This window comes from Astyanax mexicanus, chromosome 14, assembly GCF_023375975.1.
Source record: "Astyanax mexicanus isolate ESR-SI-001 chromosome 14, AstMex3_surface, whole genome shotgun sequence".
Taxonomy (NCBI): Eukaryota; Metazoa; Chordata; class Actinopteri; order Characiformes; family Acestrorhamphidae; genus Astyanax; species Astyanax mexicanus.
In genome coordinates, this window is record NC_064421.1 from 33260829 (window position 1) to 33278746 (window position 17918).

The 17918-nt window shown below is 41.8% G+C and overlaps 1 protein-coding gene and 1 long non-coding RNA gene across 20 annotated transcripts in view; one reads left to right on the forward strand and one right to left on the reverse strand.

Annotated features, from left to right (window-relative positions):
* birc6 (baculoviral IAP repeat containing 6) overlaps window positions 1–17918 on the forward strand; it is a 231106-nt gene that overhangs the window by 132294 nt on the left and 80894 nt on the right. The gene's annotated exons all lie outside the window — the stretch shown is intronic.
* LOC107197512 (uncharacterized) lies at window positions 9398–12851 on the reverse strand. The gene is made up of 2 exons (XR_001518605.3): window positions 11763–12851; window positions 9398–10882 (listed from the first exon to the last, which is right to left on the reverse strand). It is a non-coding gene; the product is annotated as an uncharacterized LOC107197512 (long non-coding RNA).

A 17918-nucleotide genomic window follows, 5' to 3' on the forward strand; every position in this document is an offset into this window, starting at 1 on the left:
GGCTGCAGGTTGTGGCCCTGCTCCAGTGTGTTGTGAAGGTTTGGTGTGTGTGTGTGTGTGTGTGTGTGTGTGTGTGTGTGTGTGTGTGTGTCAACACTGACGCCATTTCGATTTAGCACGTTTTCCTCGTGCTCCACTCTCAGCCCCGCCCCTTTCAGCGCTGTGAAGGTAAACAGAGCTTCTTTTGTATTCACCTTGTTTTCGTCAGACGCACCATCATTAGAGCCCCAGTGAGTCAGCCAGCCTGCTCTAAAGGCTAACAGCAGCAGCAGAGAGAGAGTGATCGAGACAGGGATAGATAGATAGAGTAGAGAAAAGGAATGATGTAACAGAAGAGGAAAGAGAGACAGGATTTAGCAGGGAAGTGAGGCACTAAGAAAGAAGACTGAGAGATAACTGAGATAAAACCAGAGAGTGCGGGATGGCGATGCGCCGTGAGCCGCGGGAAACCTCCGCCGTCCCTTTTTCAGAACGTCCCATTCTCTCTGATAAACAGAGGGAAGGAAGAGGGCAGCGGAGAGAAAAGAGAAAGGGGGCTATCTTCCCAAAAGCATTAAGACCAAGCCAAAGGGGCAGGAAGCATAGTGAAGTGTATTACAGCTGAGAGGAGCAATTTCTTCTGTCTTGAGTGTATGTCTGTATGTATGGGCATGTGTGTGAGTGAGTGCACTAATGCAATATACTGGATCAGTTTGAGCACCAATATTAAAGCTGCTTAGAATTTTCTTTGTAATCAGGTTCGTGTAAATGTACAAAGTATTCCTTATGAATATCTTCCCAAAATCGAATAAATCTCTACTGTATTTCACCACCATCACTGTCCTTTGGATGTAGAATGGGCGGGTCTAAAAGTGGGTCAAGTTGACATCAGCAGAACCCTGACCAATCACAAGGATAACAACATGGCTCAGCCCTCTCTTCCAGTCTGAGCAACCGGAACTCACAATCTGTCAAGCCGTTACTTAGTAACCATGACAATGAGCTATTCTTGCAATTTACCAAGCTATCCAAGTATTCCCCAAGTTACGCCACTCCATCTTCATGCTGTGTCCGTTGCCATGGTAATGAAAACAAACATTCGTTCATCAGTGATACACAGTCAGACATGTCCATTATAATATTATGAATATTATGGAAATACCTCACAGCTTTTTCAGAACAGTGTGAAAGCTTAATTTTGTTTAATCAGTTCATCTCAAGAATTTTTAAGATAAAATTTGACCCCCTTTTTAGACTTTTCAGGACAAAGTATAACAACCAGAATTATACTGGATGGCAAAAAAATAAAAAATAAATAAAGTAATAAATAAATAAAATATGTTGGGACAAAATGTAAAAATCTCAATGCTTTTTTAAGAAATAATGTAAAACAGTATTTTTTGTATTTACAAAATTATAAAAATAAAAAAATCAAGTCTGTTTCACGGTGGAATGTAAGCACTTTTATGAGCAAATGACTTTTTTAGGACATGATAAAACTTTAGAAGACTTTTCTCCTAACACAATATTTAAACTTAAAGACTTCTACGATAAGATGTAAGAATCTTAGAGCTTGTATGACAAATTGTAAAAATCAGTTATACAATTATATTAAAGAAGTTTTTTTAGCCAATGTGAGATGGGCCGTTGTGGTTTTTTGGTCAGCAGTGTTTTTTGCCTAGAAACTCTACCATGGAGACAATTTTCAACTCTTTCTTATTAATCAATCATTAACCCTGATCTTAACTGAGGGAAGTGAAACCTGCAGTTCTTTAAATGTTGTTCTGGGTTGTTTTGTGACCTCCTGGATGAGTTGTTCATTCCTTTTGGAATAATTTCAGTCGGCCGGTCACTCCTGAGAAGGTTCACCAGTGTTCTATTCAAGGATTCAAGGATCAAGGAGATTTTATTGTCATTCGCATCACATGTGGTACATGAGGTGGAACGAAATTGTGATCTCACGATCCAGTTTTTACACCCAAAGAGCTGTTATTAATAGATATATAGATAAAAAAAGAATACAATAAAAGAAATAGAATATACAAAATAGATAGATAAATATCCCAAGAATTAAAAAAAATAAATGGAGAGTAGAAGGTTCAGCAACATGAAGTCCAGAGTGCAAGTGTGCTATAGCAGCATGATAATGTGAATTAGAGCAGTGGAGATAAAGTGTCTCAGTGCAAGTAAAGTGACCATGTTTGTAAACAGTAAACAGTAATTTGTCCTTGGTGTCAGTGCAGTGTGTTGTTAAGTGGAGTTTAAGAGTCTTACAGCTTCCGGAATGAAGCTGTTTCTGAGTCTTGTTGTTTTGCACTTAATGCTCCGCAGCCTCCGGCCTGAGGGAAGCGGGACAAAAAGTGCGTGTGCTGGGTGGGTGGGATCCTTCCTGATGCAGGTGGCCCTTTTCCTGCACCTGGAGGTGTAAATGTCTGTGGTGCTGGGGAAGCTAACTCCAACAATCCTCTGTGTAGCCTTCACCACCCTCTGCAGTGCTTATGTTTTCTCCATTTGTGAATAATAACTCTTGGTTTAGAAATGACTTTGTAACCTTTTCCAGACTGAGAGATGATCAATGAAAATGGTCCAAATTGGTTTGGATAGTTTTTTTCCCTTAAAATTATTTACTATTATTTAAATGTTGTTATTAAGGTACTGATATTAAAGTTTGTTTGATAATCCGAAAAATATAAATCTGTAAGGAGGCACTTTATATAGTTTATATATTATATGTATTTTCTGTGTGTATGTAGGCCAAAGCTTGTATTGAATGTAAAAGTCAGGCAGATCTGAGACCTGTTCATCCAGGGAACTGTCTCTATGAGGCTGTGCAGGTAACGACTGAGAGAGAGAGAGATGTATTGGAGTTCTGCTGCTGTGTCTACTTGCTACATCACATGATCAGACCAGAGCACACACCCCCCTTATCCATCCATGTTTCATGCTTTTTGCTGAACATTATTGAACACCCTCCTCTTCACTCCTGAGTGTGTGTCAGTCTGAATGCATGTCAAAAACTGCTCTACTCTCATGAGACCCCTCCCTCCCCAACCTCTCATCTGATTTTTTTACGTAACTCATCGCTCAGCAGACGTCACGGTCTACTACTCCATCTACGTCCTGCTCACTAGCATCAGCCGCAGGTAATTTGCATGGCGCGTGAGGAGAGCTGTGAATTAAATAGGAAAAAAAACCTGAGAGGAGAAAAATGAAGCTCGAGAGAGAAATTCTCTTCAGCGCACACAATTCCCTTTTTTTGCTCACGAGCTTCACATTTGCGCTCGCGAGAAGTTAATTTACACACGCAAAATGTTAAAGCACGTTTGTTAACATTTTTCACCAGGTATTTTTGCGCCCCTTACTTTGGACATTGATGTGATGCCATACTGATGCACAGTTTGTTTTACTCAATAAGGCGCACTATCAATAAACATCTATTTTCATACATAAGGTGCACAGAGTGATAAGGCGCGTTGAGCGACACTAGTAAGGATGCCTAAATCGAAATGTGCAAGGCTGTTGCCAAGTTTTCCTTCTGTTAGGGAAGCTAAGGGAAGCGCTTCAGTTTATTTACAGTAAGCTTAGATTTTCAATATTTTGTTTAATGGTGAGTTTTCAGTGAAGTTTCTCCAGCACTAAGGCTGGATGCAGCAGCATTAGCATTAGCCAATAACCACAGCACTAGTGGGATGTAAACGTTAGACGATAGTTCTAGACTGAGGAACCCTGAGTGTTCAGGTAAGCCAGGGCACTTTCAGCTAGCAGTGCATGCCACATAGCTTGTTTGGGGTTGGTGGCAAATTCTAATGCTGCTGCACCTAGCTTTAGTGCTGGAGGAACTTTAATGAAACTTACACTTTAATAAAGCTGTACTTCAGTGAAGTGGCTTTACTGCTCCTTAATACCTGACTGGTAGAATTCATATATAAGGTGCACCCGATTACAAGGCGCATTGTTGATTGGAACGGTTGGTGGATAGACATAGCAGTTTTTCCACCTCTCCAAAATGTGTGTTACTTGCTCTTTCTTCTTCTTTTTCTCTTATTCCAATCGTTCCTATGTCTCGCCTGTCCTGGCCTGAAGTCCTTTTCTGAGGCTGTGCCCCATTCTCCCCCGAGTGAATTCCCACACACAATCTGTGTCTTTTCCGAGTGTGTCCCCAACCGTCCTGCTCCACTTCCCCCGCTTGTCTGTGCCTCTCCCTCCCTCTTTCCCTCCTTTTTCTGTGTCTGACGCTCATTAAGTCCTCATCCCGCCCTCCCTTTAGAGGTGGGGATCTAATGCCCTCCCCAGGAGGGCCATATTTTAAACATATAAGACCCTTTGCCCACCAGCCTTCTTTGTATTGCGATCCTGCACACACAAGACCTCCCCCCTCCTGTGGTTGGAATGGTGTCCTATATTAGTCATCGGCGTCTCGGCAATCCTTCTGGGAGGCATTACGCCACCGCTGCCTCTCCATCACCACCGCTAGGGCCATTTGCACGGAGGTAATGTTTACTCGGAGCCTACTTAATTGGAATTTTGGTAGGGACACACAATGTATTGTTTATTAAACATTATCACAATATCACCTTCCGCCGCACTGATATTGAAAGAGGCTGTAATATGCAAATTAAGTCTAATGAATCTCAGTTGTTTTGTGCTGCGAGCTTCTGTGAGTGTTTTGAAGACTGAAGATCCATCAAAAGCCAGCTACCATTTTTAATTCATTATAGTAAAAAAAAAAGAACCATATAATAAATATATCATAGTAAACTCAAATATCTTTGCAATACTTAAAGAACATATGTATGCTGTGCTGCAACACAGTTCTCTACAGTCCATTCATTTCTGCAATGTGATTTAAACATGTCAGTATCCACTTTATTTGGTATGGCACTAAGGTCAGTGTAATATATATTATGCCCATTATCTTGTTGTATGGACTATATTTTTTACACTATAAGGCACACCATATTATAAGGCGCTCCGGATTACTCCGAAATTTATAATTGTTTTGGTCTATTTTATTACATAAGCCTCTCTGGATTATAAGGCGCATTATGCGACACACGTAAGGAACAGGGGTGTCGCCATGTTTCCCTTCTAATTCAGCGGATAAAGCTAAGCTACCTGTAAAGCTAAGTTAAGTAAACAAAACTGTAATTCTTAAAAAAAAAGAAAAGAAAATTAAAGTCAAACAAGCACTGAATGTTAATCCACACAAATTTCTCTCCTTAACACTGTTTATTTGGGTGGGTAAAGCGCTTCCGTTTATTCACAGTAAGCTTAGATTTCCAGATTTCCGCTAAGGCTGGGTGCAGCAGCATTAGCAGCTAACCGCTAGTGCTAGCGGCTAATGCTAATACTGCTCCAGCAGTGCTAGCCAGGGTTAGCAGCAGGCTACAGGCTGATGATACTCACCTCTGAACGGCAACAGAGCTAGTGCTTAGCAGCTAATGCTAATACTGCTCCTTACAACCTGACTGATAAAATTAATACATAAGATGAACCGGATTATAAGACGCACTGATGATTTTTGGGAAAATTAAAGAATTTTATTGATGCTTTTTTTTTTTTTTTTGCTTATTTGTCGTTTTACCCTGTTTCAATTTCCAAGCATGCACTCTCTTTCACAGGCACATATATAAATATATTTAACTGGTTTAGAGTGGAAGCTTCAATGCATTTCCAGCTGTGTGTGTGTTTGTGTGTTAATGTGTGTGTGTGTGTGTATTGCAGTCATGCTAAGTGGAGAAGGTTGTTGCGCCCCTGTTTGGGTGAAGACACCGACATGCTAAAGGCAATTAGCGCACATTCATCTCATAATACCATTCTTCCCATCTGCGTTTATCTCTGTGCCTTTATCTCCATCATCCCTCTAACTCCCTTATCCCCTCATACCAGTTTCCATCTGCCTCTCGTTCCTCCCTTTTCCCTCGGCCTCCCATTCCATTTTCACATTTATCCAGGGTTTCATCCCTCCGTCTCTCTGGATTCATGTTATCGCTCTGTCTCCCGTGTCTCCTTCCTCCTCTTAGCCCTCCTCAATCCCCTATTTCCTTACTACGTTCTTTCTTGTTATTTCTGAATAACACTTCCGTTTTCCTCTTTTGTCTGTCCTTACACCTCCATCCAGCCTTCTTTTTCTTTATTATTTATCCCTCCATCTTTTCACCTCCTTCATTTCATCGAGCCCTTGCTCCATTTCTCACTTTCTCTAATCTTCGCCCTTCATTTCCTACTGTGCAGAGAAGAGTGTGTGTGTATGTGTGTGTGAGAGAGAGAGAAATCGTGCTGTATTCCTCCCAAACCAGTATATTTCTCTCCTGTTTCTTCATCTTCCTGTTTCTTTCTCACTGTCGCTTCTACCCACCTTCCACCGTTATTCCTCTGTGCATCCCTCTATCTTCTCTCTGCCAGAGCACTATGTGGTGCTGCTGTTTCTCTTCCTTTATCACTTCCTTTCTGTCTATCTCACCCCTTCCTCGCTGTAGGCAATACTCTGTATGTGTATGTGTTGCGAAAGAGAGAGAGAGAAAGAAAAAAAAAGAAAGAATATAGGATAGTGCGCAATCTTGGTGAGTAGAAGCGCCGCGTTGGCTCCCATGCACCGAGGCAGAGCCTTAAAGCCGTGATTCATGTGGCTCCAGCTTTGACCGCTACATCACGTGGATGTGACCATGTGGACACCCTATACCACAGGCCCACTGACCTTAGCTCAGACTGTAACCACAGAGATACACATAATGTACAGTACTAACTGCAGGAAAAATCCCTAATGAGGCATCTCGTTTTCCTTCTGATGGCTTATTCAGATTATTTTGACTATTTTTCCCCTTGTAGAAATGTCAACTGGTTGAAATGTCAACTGCTTTCAATCATGCGGTCAAGTTCAGGCCCTTGGGGTTTTTTTTTGGGGTTTTTTTGCGGTGTTTTGCACCTCTCACAAAACACAGTTGTGACAGCTATACAAAGAAACCCCCCGTAAATGATCACAACTTCTGTCTCCATGCCTCTGAAAATTGTGAGAGAACCTTGGTTAAAAAAAGAAAAAGTCACAACACTGTATGACATTACAGATTTTACAGATCCTCAGGATCTTGTTTGGGCGAGACCAGTCAAAGCTTAGTGTAAAACATGTATTTGCATCTATTGAAATGCGTTTTCATGATAAAACACCCAAAAAGAGCTGCAATTACATTGTTAACAGCAGCAAACTCAAGCTGCGTTACCTTCATTTAGCAACGGAGTGAGCTCGTGATGCTGCACGCTGTGTTCAAGTGACATAACGAGGCTGGAGACAGTGAGGAAGAGTAAGGTAACTTGGGGTGGAGGGAAGCCCAAAAAAAGATTTAAGGAGCTTAAACTAATTTAGAATCTTAATTCTAAGTGAAATTCTATCTTATTTCACATCGATATCCAACAGCATTATCCCACGCCACGTTTTTTGTCCATATTGTACACAGCTACTTAGAGCCTAGTGGGGTATGAGACACATCGATGTATTGGAACGATACTCTACAAACAGATCTTTTACAGGCATTATCAATGGTTCCTTGGCTTGAACCATTTATTTTCTTTTACCAGATTTCTTTGACTTTTGGATTTGAAAATGTGCATATGCTTAAACTAAGCATGTCCCTGATCATGCTCCTAAACACTTTTTCTCAAAAGTGCATGAGATAAGCCTCTGTCCTCTAGGCTCCCTCTTGATCATTTTTTTTTAGCAACCTTCAAAATGGACCTAGGGTTTGACTAGTTTAGTGATTTTAAGTCATGGAAAACCCTTTTTTTGCAATTTTAGGCATTTTTTCTCACAAGTGTGTGAGATTAAGCCTCTGTCCTCTAGGCTACATCTTGATAAAATTCTTGGCAACCTCCAAAATGGACAGAGGGTTTGAGTAGGGTAGTGATTTTCAGTCTTGGAATACACTTTTTTTTTTTTTTTTTTGCAATTTTAGGCATTATTTTGTCACAATTGCTTAAGAAAAGGCGAAGTTCTGTGACTGCTTCCTTCTAATTTCCAACCCTTTGCCTTACATCTGGGCATCTTCTGGAATGGACAGAGTTGCATAAGCCAAGGACCTGGCCTTTGTGTGCTCCACATTAAAACATGTCTACCTGGTGAGAAATCTAAATAGGGCAGTAACTTTAAGCCTTTTGCTTGGGTTACACTTGTTCATCAATTTTAGGAAATATCCCTTACAGTTGCCTGAGACTATGCTTTTACATGCCACTTCCTGCTGGATATCTGTGCGATTTCTGGAAGGGGAGTAATTGCATTAGATAAGGGCCTGGTCTTTGTGTCTTCGCTGTTACAAAAGCAAAAGTTACCTTCTGTGGAGCTACTAAGGTACATGTGGAATGTACAAATCATAGGAATAAAACCTTCACTTCAAGCTTTTTGCTTAGGATACCCTTGTTCAGACAAGAGACTGAAGTGTCTAAGACCTGTGCGTCCTTGTGCTAGACCCACAACCAAACAATGGGTCACTTCTGGAAGACGAGAAGTTGCATGGGACAAGGGGTTGGCATCAAGTCAATGGCTGCCTCATTCTTAACCATTTGGCTATGTGTAAAATGAACAGATTGTTGGAAAAGTGCAGTAATTTTCAAGCCTGGTGTTTGGGATAACCTTGTTCAGCAATTCGTTTTGGCCAATATTCCTCAGACTAGAAACAGAACTCTAAGACTTGGACAGTCAAGTGCTAAACTCCCAGACAGATATCTGGGCCAGTTCTGACAAGGGTGGAGTTGCGTGACACGAGTTGCATGATTTTTAGTGCCAGATCCCCAATTGGATATCTGGGCCATTTCTGGCAGCATATTTGCTTAGGACTTAAGCCTGGCCTCTCATGGGACATGGACAGCTACTTCCTGTTGATCTACGCAATCTACACCACTTGCGGAATGAACAGAGGGTAGAAATAGGGCAGAAAGATTTTAGCCTGGTTCTTGGGATACCCTTTGGACAATGTTCTTCACAATTGCATGGAACAAGTCAATAGACTGATTGACTCAACATAGACCTCTATGTTGAGCCTAAAGAGGAACCTGATGGCTGTGCGTTGGGTTGGGTTGGGTTGGGTTGCGTTGCCTAGGTCCAGACTCTAAAATCCACTGTAAGCCTACACTTGGCATCAACTATTAAGAATAGTAAATAGTTGATGTTTACTTGTTTATTTTTTTTTTTCAATCTGCTGCATTCTTCCCTCTTCCTTGTTGTTTCCTTAACACTGGCACATGCTCAAGTATTTAATGTGAATCATTCCTTCCTTCTCTCCAAAATATTAATTGGAACAGGAAATCACATACTGTTGTAAAGATCAGCACACGTCCTTAATCATTATTTAAAAATTCAAGTACAAAACGTACAGGCATAACCCACACACACAATTATAACTCTTACTTGCTTCATCAAACCACACAGATCTAACCCTCTGAATACATTTCATTTTATTGATCAAATGTTCTATTGCACAGTACATCTATTAGGTAATAATATATTCATATAAAAGCTTTTGTCCTTTGTACAGAAATGTATGTTTAGCCCCACCCTGACATCAGGGAGAGGCAATAGACAAGGGTTTGTCCTTTTTTCCTTCTCTGCTGGCAGTCGGACAGCAAGTTGAACCATGCTGGAATAAAAAGAAAAAAAGACAAGGACCAGTCAGTCCAATAGCTTCAGCATAGCCTGTATACCTCACATATCTGGTAGTGTTTCTAACCATCCAAGAGATGTTACTTGCTTTCTTTCCTCGTACCTTCATCCCCACGAACCAGTTCCGTTTTAATTTAAAGTAGAAAAATATTTCTCGATCTCTCCCAACCCCCTCTCTTCCACACACAGTTCTTATTGCAGATCCCATCTCAGCTCTTCTGCTGGAAGCGTTGGCGAGCGGGAACAGTCCGATCTTTCACTTTTGTTCGTTGTTGCAGTAATAAGGGAACACTGACATAGCCTTCCCTGTGATACTTTCCGCAGAGTGTGCATCTGTTTGAGACGCACTTCGCAAGTTTGAAGTCCACATCATGGAAGCTCGACGCGACTTGACATAATTGCCGGTACCAGGGAGAATGTAATTTCCTTCTTGCCAATGTGATTGAGATATCAAGAGCAAGCCCAGAAGATATGGATGTAAGAGGGCCAATCTTTGACATTGACCCACAGGGTTCCAGTGCTGGTCGATGCATGTCACCAATTTATATCCAATTTCTTAAGTGCAGGGTTTCAGCATATGTTTTGGCATAAGAGTACCCTCTTCTGTGTCCTAGAGTGATCATCAAGTAGTCCTGTTGATGAAGTAGGACTCCAGTACAGCAGATCCACAGTCCCTTGTTTGGTCTTACACAGAGTCCCTTTCTGCTGCTTACTTAATTTGCCCAAATTCATTCATTTTTTGTCCAATGTTAATCACCTTTTGCTCTCTGCTGTTGTTTTGTTACCTCCCTGGATGGTCCAGTGTTCCTTAACCTTTTGTGTACTTGCTGTCCAGCCAATAAAGTCCCATGATCTGTCCTTAGAGCCCCCTACTGTCCATCCAGTGCGGCCCAGTGTTATCTTCCCAGGTCTTCACTGTGGTATTCGTCCTCCCCGTCTTCCAACATATCTCTGTCCTCTGGCCCCACCCACTCCCACCCTCTCCCTCTTTCACACCTTCACCTATGGCCAAGCACAGTCACCTATATTTGTTTTTTTTTTTTTGTTGCTTCTCCCTCCCAAACTCTGAGACCTCACAGGGTGGTGTAGATGTAGACGAAGACGATGACAAAGAGGTTAAGGAAAGTCCCGATGATGCCCAGCAAAGCCAGGATGGACTCTTCCCTCTCCTCCTTCCCTTCGAGCGCTCGCACCTCCTCAATGCTGATGGTCGTCGTGCCCATCCTGAACGCCCACCTTTCGCTCCCTGTTGTTTATCTATGAGAGAGAGCACAGAGAGAGGGGTGAGGCATAGTGAACAGGAGAATGAGAGTGGATGTTACGAGAAAAGAAAGGCAGACAATGATTTGGAATTTGCAGGCTGGCTTTTTTTCAGCAGCAAATGTGATGCTACTGCTCCCATCCCTCTGTGGGGCTTGATCACAGCACCCTAACTAAGTCTAGTATGCTTTTGTGTTGAGCGTTCTCATGCTGAAAACAGCCTGGTGGATACTGAGAGCCGTTAGTGGCGCGAGGTGTTTTACAGAGACACACAACCCTCAGTAATCACTCAGCTGTGGAACATGGGGAGTCGAATCGAGGGGGAAAAAAAGGCTGTGTGCTACAGCCTTTCGCCTCAGTGATGGGGTACCCATTTGAGAACAAGGGGCAATCACAACACCTCCACCACCAACAACTATTCGTTGAGGAAAAGAACATACAGAGGAAGAATAAGACAGCAAATTAGAACTCTTGATCTCTCACACTTCTTGCCTTTCTATACAATATATAGACTGGTATGCTGGTACTCTTTCTCTCTCTCTCTCTCTCTTTTATCTTTTCCCTCTTTTCCATCCTCTGACCAAGAGGTAATTAATTTTTCCGCAAAAGTACGCATGCAAAAACGTCTTTTACCATCATGTCACATCTACATGGTAGAAACCATATACACATACATACAGTGACAACAGAGAAGACAGGTAGGTAGAGCTTGCAGGGAGACGTAGGAGAACATCAACAACCATAAACAGCCCACATCTGGCTCGCAGAAAAAATGGACAGGGGAATGAGGTTTGGAGGAGCAGAAGAACAGAATGAGCAGAGGTGTCGAGAAAGTCTGAAGAGAAGTGAGACAAGAGTGAGAATAATAGAGGCTTACCCTACAGTGTGTGAGGCTAGCCTTGGGAGGCGACATGCCCCAGGGTCCTCAAAATAGAGGGGTCGCTGGGCCGGGGCCCACATGAGGGCCAGCTGGCCAACAGTCGGCCGTCCCCGAGCCCCGAAGGAGGAAAAAATTACAGAGAAAGCTGAATGGAGCGGGAGCGCGAGAGCAGGTCTACAGCGGCATCTCCGTGAGCTGTGCTGAGCTGTGTGTGTGTTACGCAGAGCAGACGGCGCTTTCCATCCCCAGCGTCCCTCCCCTCTCTCTCTTCCCTCTCTCGCTCACCCTCTCTCTCTCTCATACATTGTCTCGTAGTCCGTGTTCCGTGGTTTTTATTTCCCCAGCCCTAGCCTGGGTTAAGCCCCTGTTTTGTTCTTGCAGTGGTCGCCCGGTGCCTCTGCTGTGGCGTTATTTGTTCTTTATCCACCTTACTGAGCGGCTAGCAGCTAACAGCTTTCAGCAGCGTTCACAGGGCTCTGAGAAATCCTTTGCTTTCCTCTCCTCCCTCTCTTTCTGTTTCCCTCTCTCTTTCTCCCTCGCTCTCATTCTCTCCATTCTCCCTCCCTCTCCCGAACGCCACCACAGCCCCCTCCCTCTCACTCACATTCCGTCTCTCTCCCTCTCGCTGTTCCTTTCTCCTCCACATGCACACGTTCATTCTCTCCTCCTTTGCTCTTTCTGTCTCTTTGACCCTCTTAGCAGCTCGAGAAGAACATCACACAGGCATGGTGACAAATGTATCCGCCCCCACCATCTCTCTGCCTCCCTCCCGCCTTTTCTCTTTTCTCCGTCACCCCTCTCCGTCTCTTGTGTTTCCCTCCTTGCCTGGCTTTTTCCCGCTGCCTTTTTTTTTGTTAGCTACAGAAATGTAATTAGCTCCTCTTTAGCAGCGCTCATTCTCACTTTCCCAGCAGTCCTCACATGAGGCGGAGGTGCGAGGATCTACAACAGAGGCTGCAGCTTCAAACCCAACCCCCCCGTCACCTTCCGCTGATTGCTCTGTGCCTCCTGAAGCCCCTGGAAGCTTCCTAGAGCTCCGAACGTGGCAGCAAATTTGAGCCATGGTCCGATGAAAAGTGCCTTACCCGGCACGACTGGTTACCTTGGCGACTGAAGGAACTGGGGAAGGAGAGGAGGAGGAGAAGGAGGAGGCTGGTTGGCTGTCAGCGCTGTCCCCCACAGTGTTACTGAGAGATGGCCAAAGATTTGCAGAGCTAATGGGGAGTAGAGATCAAGTATGAGTTTTACAGCTCTGAAAAAAATGAAGAGATCACTTCAGTTTCTGAATCAGTTTCTGAATCAGTTTCTCAGATTTTGCTATTTATAGATATATGGTTGAGTAAAATGAACATTGCTGTTTTATTCTATAAACTACAGACAGCATTTCTCCCAAATTCAACACAAAATAATTTTGTCATTTAGAGCATTTTTTGCAGAAAGTGAGAAATGGCTGAAATATCAAAAAAAGACCCAGAGCTTCTTTATTCGGTGCAAAAACCCTGGGTTTCAATTACAGTTTTCAGGCATCTTGGCATATTCTCCTCCACCAGTCTTACACACTGCTTTTAAATAACTTTATGCCACTCCTGGTGCAAAAATTCAAGCACCTGCTGTATATGGACCTGTGCAAAAGGCTCCTTTAATAGGTGTTTGCATGCAATTTTCTGAACAAAAGCATACAGTTGGGTTTTCCATTGTTCCATTGTTAAGCCTATTTCTCCCATATTCACTCGCGCAGTTTTATAGTGTGTGTGTGTGTGTTGAGGGACGGTATTAATGACTGCTAAACACTACCACAGTACTTTAACACACGCCATTTGTTCTGCTCCCCGTCATAAAGTGGTTCCAAACAATGAGCAGGACCTCCCACCCTACTTAGAGATGAAGGCATGCCTTAATAGGATCTCCTCTATGTGTGTGTGCACTTTAAAAAGACAGTCAGCAAGTTTGCCCAGCCGAATGACTCATTTCTGACCCCTTGAGGGATGTAATTCCAGTTGTTTTACTCACATATAAAGCCCACACTACTGTGGAGTGTGAGACACTCGCGCCAGCGAGTAAGAGACTGCATACCAAACACCACATGAGCGAATGTTCCCTCGCTCGACAAACCCTGAAGGAGGGCAGCAACTACCTGGTTCTTGTTGTGAGCTGATATACAAATTAGATTGAATCTTTCGTGCACCAGCTGCCGTCACTGTCCTCAGTTTTGGTATCCGGAAGTATCCAAGAAATGGAATTTGTAAGGAACTTAATTTGTATTAGTTTTAGCTGCATTCAGCTTCATTTAGTTTCTGCTTAATGGGCACCACATTTTCACCATTCACAAATTCACATTTGTCACTTGTTTAGACATACACTTGCTCTTGTTTAGAGATATAGGACATTTAAAATGTTTTGATTAGCTATGTTTAGGCTGTCACGTATATCTCCAAAGAATCAGACTATAATTTAGCCAATCCACTATACATTGAGGCATGCATGGCTTCAGAACACAATTAAAGCCAGTGTAGAAATCCCCATTCAGTAGGAATCCCCATTTCAGTATTTTAGAACCTTTCGATTTGCCCTGTTTGGTTCGATACACCCAGGTAAACCGCAGTGTTTAGGTATGTGTGCCAACAGAATGAAACATATTATAATGTATTACATATATATTTATCAAAGGGTTCGTAGGGTCATGATAAATCTGGAAAAGTCATACAATTTTAAAATAGAAATTTGCAGGCCTAAATAAGTTTTGGAAACATAAAAATACCAGAACATTTTAGAAAAGTCATGGAAATTTGCAATCTACAAATCTTTGTTTTTTTAGTATATATTGAGAGAGAAAAGCTACTTTGAGCTAACAAATACATCAGCTGAAAGTTTGTTCAGTAATTTAGCCCTACACGATAAAGCTCTCAAGATTTGACACGATTTATTATTGAAGGTTGTGTTAACTTTGCTTAAAGAAATATTTTTTTAGCAAAGTAATTTTAGGTTTACTGTAATTCATTTTGATCATGGTTTTGTTTGATTTTTGGTTTTACTGTCCACGTCTGCACTGATGTTTTAACAATCATATGGTCATGAAAATTGTCTTGAAGGCATTGAAGTCATGGAAAAGTCATGGAAGTGTCTTGCTTAAAAACGTTATGAACTCTTTTATCAGTCTATATATGTCTAATTAGATTTCTCTTCTGTAAACTTTATTATACTTCTTACAAACAAACAAGCAAAAAACAACAAAAATGCTTGGTAAATATTTTTGCAAAACATGGGCATATTAATTCAAATACCCACTATTTTCTAGTAGTTACAGGCCAAATGAAGATAGATTTGAGTAGCCTAGTATCTCCTGGAAGAAACTACCTTACATATGTGACTTTCTCCTATAAATGCTTTGTAATATCCTGGAGAATAAAGGTGCCGTACAGTTCAGATAATATTGATATTGAAACCAAACCATTACCTTGCCCCAAAAACGTGATACCAACCAAACCGTGGGCACTTTGTATTGTGGCATCCCTACTTTTTAGAGTTCTAAACCTTTTATTATATCCGACAAAATTTCTTCATATACAGTATTTATAGAATGTGTAAACAAATTAACACGTCTCATTGAGGAAGTAGAGTATAGACTAACCGAATACCCCTTTTGAAAGCACACACTCAGTCCAGTACTTTGAACATCTCAGACAGCAGAGCTCCCAAGACAGAAACACTTTTGCTTCTTGTGAGGTCCATGTTTAAATAGAGCTGTGTAAAATGTTGATGTTTGAAAGGTCATTTAATGTAAAGTAAATGTTTTTCTTCACCATTTTAAAAATGTCTTAGTTGCAATTATTGTTTTATAGAGCTAGGCATGTTTTTTATGGTGTAGATTTCAATGTTAGATGCTCAAGCATGTGCATCTTTTACTTAATTTTTTTTTCGTCACATAGAAACAGCAGTTGCAACCAACCCCCTCAAACCACCCATAAAAACATATATCACTGTTATGGACACACATAAATAAGTTGTTTTTCTTCTGTTAACCCTCCAACCCTCGGCACTGCCCCAATCAATTATTTATTGTTTCAATCTGGAGTAATCTTGGCCCAGGGGAAGAAGAACAGCGGGGTGGAATTACAAGGGGTCAATAAAAGAGCCTTGGCTGCCTCCTATGGTCAGTTCTCTGCTAATCCACGCTGCTGTCCACAGCGTGTTTTGGGAATTCCTTAAAAAGGTGACGGTCTGGCAGTGGAGCTATTATGAGTTGGAGTGATCTTAGGTGAATTTGATTCCTCAGTGCACTCGGCACACAGTTGCTCTGGTCTTGAAATCTGTCAAGCTTTCAGGCTGTAGCTTTAGTGTAAAGGGCTGTCGAGCGAGGCAGTAAGAAAGCTGAATGGTGGATGATGTATGCTTATGTTTGTGACTCAGATGCCTCCTTCTTCTGGACTAAACAGCCAGTGGGCAATGATCGTACTGTACTCTACAGAATGCCCAATGTTGCTGTCACCTTCAGAGCAGATGTTTTGTGTTCTGTGCTCACAGGGGCAGTGGAGCAAAGTTCACAAATACGAATACAGCGACAGTAGTGCTGGAATCATTTATTTAGCACAAGTGATTACAACAACTCCCTTAAACTCTGAATACGAGGTGCAAATAAACTTCAGGAGCAGTAACTATAGCCCTGTTTAAACAGCTTAAAGGATACATTTAGTGCACACTGAATTGAATTTATTTGTTTACTAAAGAAAGAAGGGATTTCTGGCTGATTTTAACACTAACGCCTCTAATGGCTTCAAGAAAAACATATTGTAAATTTATACTAAACTTGATCTTACTTGTGCAAAAGCAATTTAGAGAAGCATGTCTTTAAACAGTTAAGTTTGAGTATTTTGGCACCATTTGTAGTGTTTCAGGAACTATTTAAAAGATTTAGTTTTTTTTAAATAAAATTTTATCCTATTTTCTCCCCAATTTACAAGGCCAATAACCCAATTCACTCGTTAGGACCCACCTTATCGCTAGTGATGCCCCAACACCAGGAGGGTAAAGACTAGCACATGCCTCCTCCAATACATTTGAAGTCAGCCACCACCTCTTTTCGAACTTCTGCTCATGTAGTATTGGCGAGTTACCGGTGTGCTCAGAGAAAAGCGCAGCAACTCGGTTCCGATACATCAGCTCACAGATGCGTTGTGCTGATCGACATCACCCTTTAGGATTGATGAGGGTAAAGAGCGCCATCTACCCACCCAGAGAGAGCAAGGCCAAATGTGCTCTCTCAGGGCTCCGGCAACTGATGGCAAGCTGCATGAATTGAACCAGCATTCTCCCGATTATAGTGTCAATGCTTTACAAAGCTGGACCACTCGGTCCAAATACAGTGCTAATGAAGTCTGATTTCTTCCTATATTGTGTAATTTTGTGGGACAAAGTAAACCCTATACTAATCAAAGCCTCGAATTAAAGCCTTCATGTTTTATATTATATGTACACCTGACAGTAGAGTAAGTCCCAAACCTATATAAAATCCCAGTCAAAAAAAAAATATTAAATATACAGTGAAACCGTCAGAATCTTGAAAAATACTTATATTTTGGTCTATATTTGAGTACTTATATGGTCATAACGCCCAGTAACTAAGGGACAGTAAGAGCTTGTGTTGATGTCTATCAATAAAGGCACATTCTGCCTTTTTGAACGGTTCTGGTTTTAGAGAGAAAGAATAAGAAACTTCAGGCAAGGGAACATGGTAACCCCCTCAACCCCCCTCCTCTGATAATTAGTATTCACACGCTTCAATCAGCATAATAGTAATAGTGCATAGACCTATTAAATGAAATGATCCTCTTGGGCTAATTCCATTGCTACTGACTCCCAAAAGACCCCCCCCCCCCCCCCCCTCCAACATGAACTGATCAAATTGGATAAGGCAGAAGAAAGCTGTGCTCTTGCTGGTTTGTTGCTCTGAAGGGAAATCAAAAATCTCAATATGTGCTGCAATTGCTTGTAATCTTACGTTGAATTTTGTTTTATTTTTTGCTTTACTGATTCACGTTATAGATCAGAAGATGAAACCAGTTGTTTTGATTCTTTGTTATGTGTATCTGTGCAGTGTGAAGTAGCTTTAACACAGAACGCTGAGAATTTTCAATGGCTGCGAGCAGTGAACGCTGC